Source organism: Phyllobates terribilis, unplaced genomic scaffold (assembly GCF_046119375.1).
Source record: "Phyllobates terribilis strain yellow unplaced genomic scaffold, ASM4611937v1 Scaffold_3__8_contigs__length_932513732, whole genome shotgun sequence".
Classification (NCBI taxonomy): Eukaryota; Metazoa; Chordata; class Amphibia; order Anura; family Dendrobatidae; genus Phyllobates; species Phyllobates terribilis.
This window is the reverse complement of record NW_027362763.1, coordinates 56,928,838-56,939,884: the sequence shown is the minus strand read 5'-3', so window position 1 is coordinate 56,939,884 and position 11,047 is coordinate 56,928,838.

The following is an 11,047-nucleotide window of genomic DNA, read 5'->3' as shown; positions in this document are numbered from 1 at the left end:
ACTAGGGGGCCAATCCTAAGATGTGGACTCCAGAAGCAGAAAAAGCTTTTGAGTCTCTGAAACAGGCCTTCTGCTCGGCTCCTGTGCTGCATTGTCCAAACAATAACAAGCAATTCTTTCTGGAGGTGGATGCTTCTTCCTCAGGGTCCTGTGCCATTCTTACTCAAAAGTTTTCATCTGGTCGCATGCTGACCACCGGCTTCTTTTCCATGAAGATCTTCTCAGCTTCTGAACGCAATTACTCTATAGGCGATCGAGAACTGCTAACAATGAAAATGTCTCTGTAGGAGTGGCGGTACTTGCTTGAAGGAGCGATGCACCCTGTCGTTATATATACTGATCATGAGAATCTTGCCTATTTGCAATCCGAACAGTGACTTAACCTTCGACAAGCCAGGTGGTCTCTATTCTTTGCCCACTTTATCTCTCTAGATCTTTCCAGTCTTGTGATCAGCAGGAAGAGCCTCTACACATCATTGAGTCCTCCAAAATGATTACGGTCGCTCCGTTGGATTTCTCTCGGTTCCCTTCCAGAAAGACTTAAGTGGCTAAATCTGATAGGAAGCGAGATCTTCTGTGGAGTCACTCGTCTAAATTGGTTGGACATACTGCACAGAAGAAAATGGCTCTTTTCATTTCTCGACATTATTAGTGGCTGACGCTGCACAAGGATATTGCTGATTTAATCTCTGCCTGTCCCTCTTGTGCCCAGACCAAGATTCCGAAACAACTTCTGACTGGTCGGCTACTACCTTTGCCCTTACCATCTGCCCCCTGGCAGCATATTGCAATGGATTTCATCACCGATCTTCTAGTATTGGCCGGGTGTGTGTGGATTACTTCTCCAAGATGGCCCATTTCACTCCACTATCCGGTCTCCCATCTGCTCCAGCTCTTACAGCGAAGTTTATTTTACATATCTTCGGCCTCCATGGCCTACCGCTCCATATTGTCTTGGACAGAGGCGTCCAGCTTGCTTCTCGCTTCTGGAAGGCCACCTACAAATTACTAAATGTCACTCTGGATTTTTCTTCAGTCTAGCCTCAGTCTAATGGCCAGGTGGAGCCGGTCAATCAGATCCTGACCAATTTCTTGCGGCACTTCGTATATGCCCACCAAAGTGACTCGGCCGAACTCCTGCCTTGGGCCGAATTTTCTTGCAACAACCATGTCAGTGAATCCTCTGCCAAGAATCCATATTTGGATCAACATCCAAATATTCTGTTTCCTGTTTCTACTACCTCTGATATTTCTGCTGCTGAATTCCTCGTCAAGGGTTTTTCTAGGGTCTGGGAGGACATCAAGTCCACATTATTAATGTCCTCTGAATGGATGAAGAGACACGGAGACAAGAGACGTCTAGATCCACCTATGTTTCGTCCTGGGGACAAGGTCTGGCTATCATCTAAATATGTCTGTCTCAAGGTGCCCTCCTATAAACTGGGTCCTCGCTTCAGGTTCTGAAGCAGATTAATCCAGTAGCCTACAAGCTCAAACTCCAGGCCTCTCTATGGATCCCCAATTCTTTCCATGTGTCTCTCCTCAAGCCTGTCACCCTCAGTCCTTTCTTTAAAGATCCTGGGGCCACTCCTGCTCCAGTCAGCACTGAAGACGTTTTAGAAGTAGAGAACATTCTGGCCACGAAGAAGGTAAGAGGATGAACCTTTTTTCTGGTGGATTGGAAGGGGTTTGGTCTTGAGGAGAGTTCCTGGGAGCCAGGGGGAACAACCATGCCCCCCTCCTCCTGGAGAAATTTCTTGCGGGCTTGAAAAGGAGGGGGCGTAAAGGGGGGTAATGTAACACCGGCATCTCTGCCTTCTGCCTCGCTCCCCAGGCAGAGACGCTGAAACACTCACAACCGCGGCCCCCGTCCCGCATTTCCTGATCTGGCTGCTGTTCCTTTAAGAGGAGAGGACCGCACGCTCTGTCCTAAAGTGTCCTGAGCCAATGGCTGGGAGACACTGAATATATAAGGCACCTCCACCTGATGGGATGTGCCTGTGTAACATAGTAAGTTTGTTTCTAACACTCTGGTCAGTTCTCAGGTCTCAGTGCTCGTATTCAATATACCTGCCAGTCTAATCATCTGTGGCGCTCCTGCGGGTTGAGGTACTGCATCTCACCCAGAGGTGTGGTATCTCACTCTCAGGTAAGGAAGGAGTACTGCCCGGGACCCTAACACCTGCATCCAACATTACACTACTCCAGACCAGCAGGAGGGGCAAGATGCGTCGCTCTCCTGCTGAGCCCTGTCCCTGGCTGGAGTGGGGGGAACCAAAGTAGGGGGAACCATGTAGTGGGTGTGGGTGGAGGAAGAAGTTTAGGGGAGTGTAGCACCCTGAGGGGATTCGGCTGCTACAGGGGTATTGCACCTCAACCAGAGGTGTGATATTCCACTCCCGAGTAAGGAAGGAGTGTGGAACTGAGCTCGGTAGGCTGCATGCACTACATACATCCCATTTCCGGGGAACAGGCCGACGGTACTCCCACTTAGAAATGTGCAGGTACGACCGAGTCTGTTCCTGGCTGGAGTGGGAGGGGGGTGGTACATCCCAAGTAGTGTAGGGGCAGATAGGGGGAGCAGCCTGGGTAAAGATAGGAGCTCATTGGGTGCTGGTCACCTGAGCTCACACATAGAGGGTGTATATAAGGTGGGCACCAACTAAGAACAGGGTCAGTTGCAGAGAGGAAGTCAGCGAGCAGAGGAGAAGAAAGACCCAGAGTGAGAGAGGAGAAGAGAGAGAGAGACCCAGAGGGGGAAACAGCAGAAAAGGACTCCAAGACCCCAAACTTAAATCCCCGGGTGAAGAGTCGGCACAGGGTACCGGAACCCAAGCTGGTGGGGGCAAAACACACCCCAGCCAGAGACCGGAGACCGTGGGCAGCGTTTGTCACGGTCACCCACCACATCCACCACGAAGGCATACCACGTGGAGGGTCAGGGAACCCGAGGCCAAGGGTCTCCCAACAGAAGGCCCGAGGGAGCTGGACCTGGGTGGATCAATAGTGGGGACGGCCAGAGAAAGGACAGAAGGAGAGCTCAGGGTCACGCTCCGGACTTATTTGGGGGTTGGCTGGATCCAGAACCTGGTGGACGCAGCACGGCTCGGGAGGTCACTCGAAGCTGGAGTGACCAGAACATCAGCAGTGAGTAAACATCCTAAACTGCATAACCCGACTCTGTCTCTGATTGCCGTCTACACTGCATCACCACAACCCCCATCCTCTGCACCTGATCCCCCTGAGGCTATACCCCACCCGTTGGGGGTTATATCATCAAAGCTGCACCTACACCATCAGCCTCAGCGGACCCTGCTGCAGCGGCGGCCACAGTGACCGCAACACAACGGGTGGCGTAGTCGACATTAAGAACTTAGCAACATCTGTAGGACTGCCACATACAACTCAGTTTGACACCCTGGGCACGGACCGGGTCACAGCCACTCGGAAGACTACAACTCCCATCTGATCCGGCTCCGGATATTCCCCCTAAAGAATATGGCCCAGGGGGCGCGTCAACTTTGGCGTAGTCGGCAGGATTACGTGCCCACAACAACCGGGTACTGCGTGCCTGAAAGAAAGAACGAGTTTACCTCAAAAAGAAGTCTCCTGCCGGTTCCGGAGGGTCCCCGCCATCGGACCCCATCACCAGTCGATTCCCGCCGGGTGTCCGCCATTAACAACTTTTTCCCGCCATCTGCAGAGTTTCCCGCCACTGGGAAGCGATTCCCGCCATTTCCAAAGGTTTCCCGCCTTGGAAGAGCGGACGCCATTATGGGCGTGCCAGAGGGTGGCGAGAGGCCACCTCCCATCGTGGGCCAGGACCGAAAATGGCGCCAAAAGTGGAAACCGCCCCCACCAACAGAGACTGTGATGCTAGAGGTGTCTGTCAGCGTGAAAGAATCGCCCCTGGAGCTGACAGTCACCCAGTGGCCCCGGGACCGCCCTCGAAGTGGGAGGAGACGAAAGAAAAGAACGAAGATGGGTGCCGCCTGGAGCAGTCTGGAGCGAGCGCACCCGGAGGCAGGAAGCCTGGAAAGGAGTAGCAGAGAAGCTCACCCGGAGATGGCGAGAGAGCAGAGCAGCACCGGCCCGCTGGCCAGGAGCCTGCTGGAAGAAGAGCAGAGCAGCACCGACCCGTTGGTCAGGAGCCTGCTAGAAACCACGACCCCACTAGGCCTAGTGGAGGTCCTTGCACAGCTCCCCCAAGACCGGGAGTGTGCACAGACTGCCCTGGAGGGCCTCGCACGGAGGATGGCCCGGGTACAGCGAGAGACATTGGCGGAGTGGAGCCGAGAGATGGCCCAGCAAACCAAGACCCGGAGCACGCCAGCCAAGATGAGGAGACAGACCGCCTCTGAGGACGGCGCGGGAGGACCCAAGGCCGGAGACGGCGCCGAGAAGGGAGCCGAACGCATGGAGGCAGGTAAAGGGGACGTCTATACCCCAAATCAGGACACCGCTTGCCTGCCCCAGCTCCCCGTCGCAGAGCCCGAAAGTCCCCCTGCTGTGCCCGAAAACGCCATGTCACCGACGCAGACTAGGCCCCAACCGGAAGCCGCCGCCGCGACCCCTGTGACGTCATGCGCACCGACCCCGAGCGTGGCAAAACAGGAAGTAACACCAGCCTGGTCGCAGGGCCTAGAATTCCCGGGCGTCGCATCACCAACAGCGCCCCCTACCTCCGCGGAGCCTCCGGCCTGGCCGCAAGGCCAGGTAGCCCAGGGCGCCGCCGTCCTAACGGTGCCCTTCACCTTCCAGGTGCCCCAGGCCTGGCCGCAAGGCCTGGGCAACCCGGGCGCCACCACCACCGCGCCCGCACCCGTAAAACCAAGGGTGCCGCGTCTGGGAGAGGACTTGTTTGCCCAGCACACGTGGCCGGACGGGCAGCCTTTCATCTGGCCCCAGAGGTATTATGAACTGGAGCACCAGAGGAGAGTTGGGGCCATGTGTGCACCCCTGATTCCGGCTCCGAAGCCCGTGATAAGGATCTCGCCCCCGCTTGAAGAGGCCCAATTTGAGTGGGACCCCACCGGAGAAGACCTAATGGGGTTCACTCAGGAAACCAGGGCAGCTGCAGCGGAGCGTGCTGAGTGTTGCCGACAGCAGCTCGAAGAGTTTGCGAGGGAGCGGAGAGAGAGGCGGGTCCGGGAACAACAGGCCCAAATAAGGAGCGCCGAGCAGAAGAGCCGAACCAGGAGGGACCCCCGTGCAGCGCACAGTCCCCGTACCACCGGGACTGTAATAAAGTTTAACCTGCAGCATGGGTGGGGCTTCATCAGAGACAACAACACCCCCGGCGACGTCTTTGTCACGCGCAGAGACGTGGAGTCCCATCTGCCGGAGGGGCACAGAGGTCGTGACCTTTACATCGGGGACGAGGTCACCTTTACCCGGCACAAGTGTGCCAAAGGACCTTACGCCCTCCATGTGCATCGCCTGACAGAGGAGGAGCTGCGATGTGAGGAGGAAGAGCAAGAGGATCCGGACGGGTCTGAAGCTGAGATCTCCAAAGAAGGAGCAGGAGGAAGACGTTGTTGGGTACAGCGGAGCAGGTGCTGTAAATAGTTACCCGATCGGGGTATAAAGAAACTGTTACTGCAAATATAGTCCCCGTTGGGACCAGCTGAGTGAACTGTTTACCCGTTTACCCTTAATTCCACAGGCTGAGGACTGTGAGCAGCCATTCCCTTTCCCTCCTTAACTGGCCGAGGACTGAGAGCGGCCATAATCCCTGTATATAGTTGCGCGTCCTAAAGCGCCCCCTACCGGTTTTATAGGAAAACCATGTTTTCTAGAAAGACTGTCGCACTGTACCCGGTCACACGTTGCACAGTGACCGGAGGAGGAGCCAGAGGCGACGAGAAAGTTTTATATATATAATGTTTTATATATTTTATATGTTTATGAAAAATTTTGTATGTTTTTGGTGTTATGTCTTACAGCCCGAGGACGTGCTGTGATTTACCAGGGGGGAATGTAGCACCCTGAGGATTCGGCTGCTACAGGGGTATTGCACCTCAACCAGAGGTGTGATATTCCACTCCCGAGTAAGGAAGGAGTGTGGAACTGAGCTCGGTAGGCTGCATGCACTACATACATCCCATTTCCGGGGAACAGGCCGACGGTACTCCCACTTAGAAATGTGCAGGTACGACCGAGTCTGTTCCTGGCTGGAGTGGGAGGGGGGTGGTACATCCCAAGTAGTGTAGGGGCAGATAGGGGGAGCAGCCTGGGTAAAGATAGGAGCTCATTGGGTGCTGGTCACCTGAGCTCACACATAGAGGGTGTATATAAGGTGGGCACCAACTAAGAACAGGGTCAGTTGCAGAGAGGAAGTCAGCGAGCAGAGGAGAAGAAAGACCCAGAGTGAGAGAGGAGAAGAGAGAGAGAGACCCAGAGGGGGAAACAGCAGAAAAGGACTCCAAGACCCCAAACTTAAATCCCCGGGTGAAGAGTCGGCACAGGGTACCGGAACCCAAGCTGGTGGGGGGCAAAACACACCCCAGCCAGAGACCGGAGACCGTGGGCAGCGTTTGTCACGGTCACCCACCACATCCACCACGAAGGCATACCACGTGGAGGGTCAGGGAACCCGAGGCCAAGGGTCTCCCAACAGAAGGCCCGAGGGAGCTGGACCTGGGTGGATCAATAGTGGGGACGGCCAGAGAAAGGACAGAAGGAGAGCTCAGGGTCACGCTCCGGACTTATTTGGGGGTTGGCTGGATCCAGAACCTGGTGGACGCAGCACGGCTCGGGAGGTCACTCGAAGCTGGAGTGACCAGAACATCAGCAGTGAGTAAACATCCTAAACTGCATAACCCGACTCTGTCTCTGATTGCCGTCTACACTGCATCACCACAACCCCCATCCTCTGCACCTGATCCCCCTGAGGCTATACCCCACCCGTTGGGGGTTATATCATCAAAGCTGCACCTACACCATCAGCCTCAGCGGACCCTGCTGCAGCGGCGGCCACAGTGACCGCAACACAACGGGTGGCGTAGTCGACATTAAGAACTTAGCAACATCTGTAGGACTGCCACATACAACTCAGTTTGACACCCTGGGCACGGACCGGGTCACAGCCACTCGGAAGACTACAACTCCCATCTGATCCGGCTCCGGATATTCCCCCTAAAGAATATGGCCCAGGGGGCGCGTCAGGAGCACTTGAGAAGGAGGATATAAAAAGGGGAAGTCATCTTGTGAGGAGTGGTCAGTCTGATGACTTCAGTGAGAGGAAGAGAGTGTGTGGAGCAGGAGCTCAGCAGGAGCAGGAGCTCTGCTCAGGAAGAGGGCCTAGTGAGAGAGGCCCAGGACAGAAAGAAGAGAGGAGAGGAGTAGGAAGGAAGGCTCCAGTAAAGCAGAAAGGATCCCAGGGGTACGGGCAGTGCTGGAGGCCACCCGTACGCCTGAATCTACCAGGCGGTGGAGGGATTGAGCCGCAGAAGGGGACCAGCCCCTAAATTAGCAGAGTTCTTCAAGTGTCAACTAGGTAACCGGAGAGTGGAGCATTTCAGGTGCTGCAGCCAAAAGCCACATCTAACTCACCAAAAAGGTGGCCATAGAGGACCCAGGGGACAGAGAAGATGTCGCCCGACAAGGTCCGCGGTCACTGGCTTGGGACACTGAGTGTGAGGTGCAGGGAGACAGCCAGAAGGAACACACAGAAGGGGGTCCCGTTATGTACTCCGGAGGTACCTGTGGGTTTGCTGAACCCCTCCCTGAGTAAGCACAGGACGACGTGGGAAGTTACCCTGGCCCTGGTAACTTGGAGTCTAAAAATCGTGAGTAAAACCCTGAAGACTGCACTCTACTGTCTCTGCGAATTATTACTGCGCCATCACCCCCTGCACTACACTGCACAGCAACATCTATAACATCACCATTTCCTGCTCAGGAGCTAAGCTCTGCCTGTGGAGAGCTGAACCTACTCTGCTGCACTAACATCAGCTCCAGAGGACCTGCTCCGCAGCGGCGGCTCCCTTTTGCCGCATACCACAGGTGGCGTCACAAACTTTATATAAAAACTATAATCCCCTTTCCCAAAAACCCCTTTTATTGACCGCCCTGGGTCATGGACCGGGTCACTGCCACTGTGACATCTCCCCTAGTAACGACCGGCCCGGCTACCGAGTACCCCACGGCCCAGGGGGCGCGTCATATCTGTGTCCACCTGACTGTCTAATCAGCTGAGCCTGCCAGCCTGTCTATCTGCCATGCCTGCCTGCCTGTCTATCTGCCGTGTCAGCCTGCCTGTCCATCAGTCGTGTCTGCCTCTGCTGCCAAGTCTCCTATCCCTGGCCGTTCCTGCCTCCTGTCCCTTGGGGGTCAGCTGCCATCCACCCGAGGTCAGTCCCGAAGTAGCACCTGGTCCTAGTGAGATCCCTAGTCACGCTCCTCCTGGGTCTCCTCGGTCCACGGCACAGTGGTTCCACCAGTCTTAACTGTTCCATGAGTAAAAATCTTCTTGGTAACATTTACAACTGTTGAAGCTGGGATGCCAAAGTTTTTTGTAGATACTCCTTTACCCTTTTGACTGCTTGTGCTTGGTAATAATAGCAGTTCTGCTTTGCTCAGACAACTCTGTTGTCTTTTTCATTGTGAACAAAAAATAGAGAATAACATTTTTTTTATGTTTCAAAGCCAAAATTCATAACCAAAGACTGGCAAGGAGAGGAAAAGGGAATACTTATTAGCCATACGTTGGTCTATTTTTTTCTTTTCAAACTGAACAACAGGTGCCATTAATTATGCCCTGGTGTTACCTCTCCTGGTTCCAGCACTGGGCTTTCTCCCTCCTACTATGGTCTGTCCTCTGCCATGGTATCCTAGCACACCATTAAAGACAAATAGCTCTCTGGCCTGGCAACACTCAAGGAGCTGGTGTCCACTTCACTCCGGTACATGCTGGGCTCTGCTATATTCTCATTGTGTGTCTCTTGATTTACTCAGATTATAGTCTCCGCATGCTGGACCCACTCAGCTCTGCTGCAACGCTGGAGTCTGCAATATTGTCATAGTGAGTTTCCTGACCAACTCAACTTTGCTATATCACTGGACTTTGCTGCCTTCCCATTGTGTATTTCCTGACCAACTCAGCTTTACTCTACCAGCTTGGCTCTACTATATCCTCATTGTGTCTCATGACCAATTCAGCTCTACATTACATGCTGGACCCACCCATTTCTGCTGCAGTGCTGGAGCCTGTTACATTGCCATAGTGAGTCTCCTGACCAATTCAACTCTGCTATATCACTGGGCTCTGCTGCTTCTGACGCGCCCCCTGGGCCATGTTCAGGGGATACCCGGAGCCGGATCTGTATGGGGGTAGTAGTCCTTGTGGCGGTGACCCGGTCCGTGCCCAGGGTGTCAAACTAAGTGTGTGGCAGTCTTTGTAGATGTTGTTAAGTGTCGACTACGCCACCCGTTGAGTGCGGCTTTGAAGCCGCCGCTGCAGAGCAGTCCGCTGAGGCCGGTGGTATATGTGCAGCAGTGATGGTATAACCCCCAACGGGAGGGGTATGGCCTCAGGGCAGCAGGTGTGGATGATGGGGGTTGTGATGATGCAGGAAGGAGAGGCAGAGTCAGGAGATGCAGTTTCAGGGTTTTTACTCACTGCTGTTGCTTTAGTCACTCTGGCCTTGAGTGACCACCCGAGCCGTGCTGCGTCCACCAGGTCCTGGACTCGGCCAACCCCCAGGCAGTCCGGAGCGTGGTCCTGAGCTTCCCTGTCTCTCTCTTCCTCCTGGCCGTTCCCACCAGGGATCCACCTTTGGCCGGCTCCCTCGGGTCTCCTGGTGGACAAACCTCCTCTGGGTTCCCTAACCCTATGCTTGGTGTGCCTTTCTGGTGGGTTTGGTGAGGGTCGTGGCAAATCTTGACCACGACCTCCGGTTCCTGGCTAAGGGTTACTTCTGCCTCTGCCAGCTTGGGTTCCGGTACCCGTGTCCGCCAACCCCTCACCCTTTCTGGTCTGTTTCTGGGTTCTTGGGGTTCCTTCTGTCTTTCTCTCTGGGTCCTTCTGACTCCTCTCTCTCTCTCTCTCTGCAGGCCTTGCTCTGGAGCTGGGCCCAGCCGGAGCCACAGCTCCCTGTCAGCCCTCCTGGCTGAGCTCCTCTGCTCTTCTCCTCCTGCCTGAACTGAACTGAACCCTTATCAAAGATGGTGCCCACCTTATATACTCCCTCTATGTGTGAACCCAGGTGACCAGCACCCAATGGGCTCCTAGCTTTACCCAGACTACTCCCCCTATCTGCCCCTACACTACTGGGATGTTCCACCCCCCTGCCACTCCAGCCAGGGACAGACGCTGTCGTACCTGCACATATACTGGTGGGAGTACCGTTGTTCTGTCCCCCGGAAATGGGATGTATGTAGTGCATGCAGCCTACTAAGCTCAGTTCCACACTCCATCCTTACCCGGGAGTGGAATACCACACCTCTGGCTTGAGGTGTAATACCCCTGTAGCAGCCGAGTCCTCAGGGTGCTACATTCCCCCCTGGTAAATCACAGCACGTCCTCGGGCTGTAAAAGAATAAACATTCCAAAACATACAATTTTTTTTTTCAAAACATCATAAACATATTAAACATTATAAACATTATCAGCAGCAATAAACTCTTCATATAAAGCTTTTCATTATAAACATTCTTGTTCCTCCGGCCACGGTGCAACTTGTGACCGGATAAAGTGCAACAGTCTCTTCTGAAAAAAACACAGTTTCCTATAAAACCAGTAGGGGGCGCCTTAGAAAGCGCAATTATATACAAAGGGAGGTGGCCGCTCTCAGTCCTCGGCCAGTGGGGAACAGGAATGGCTGTTCACAGTCCTCAGCCTGTGGGGAGATGGGACACACTGGAACAGTTCACACTTGTCCCAACGGGGAACATATTTAAATTAGCAGCATGGCATATACCCTTACGGGTAACTATTTTACAGTTTCAGTTCACCTCTTAATGGTGACGATGCCCTCCTGCTCCGTCCTGAGGGTAGGCTTCAGACCCGTCCGGGTCCTCTTGACCTTCCTCACACCGCAACTCC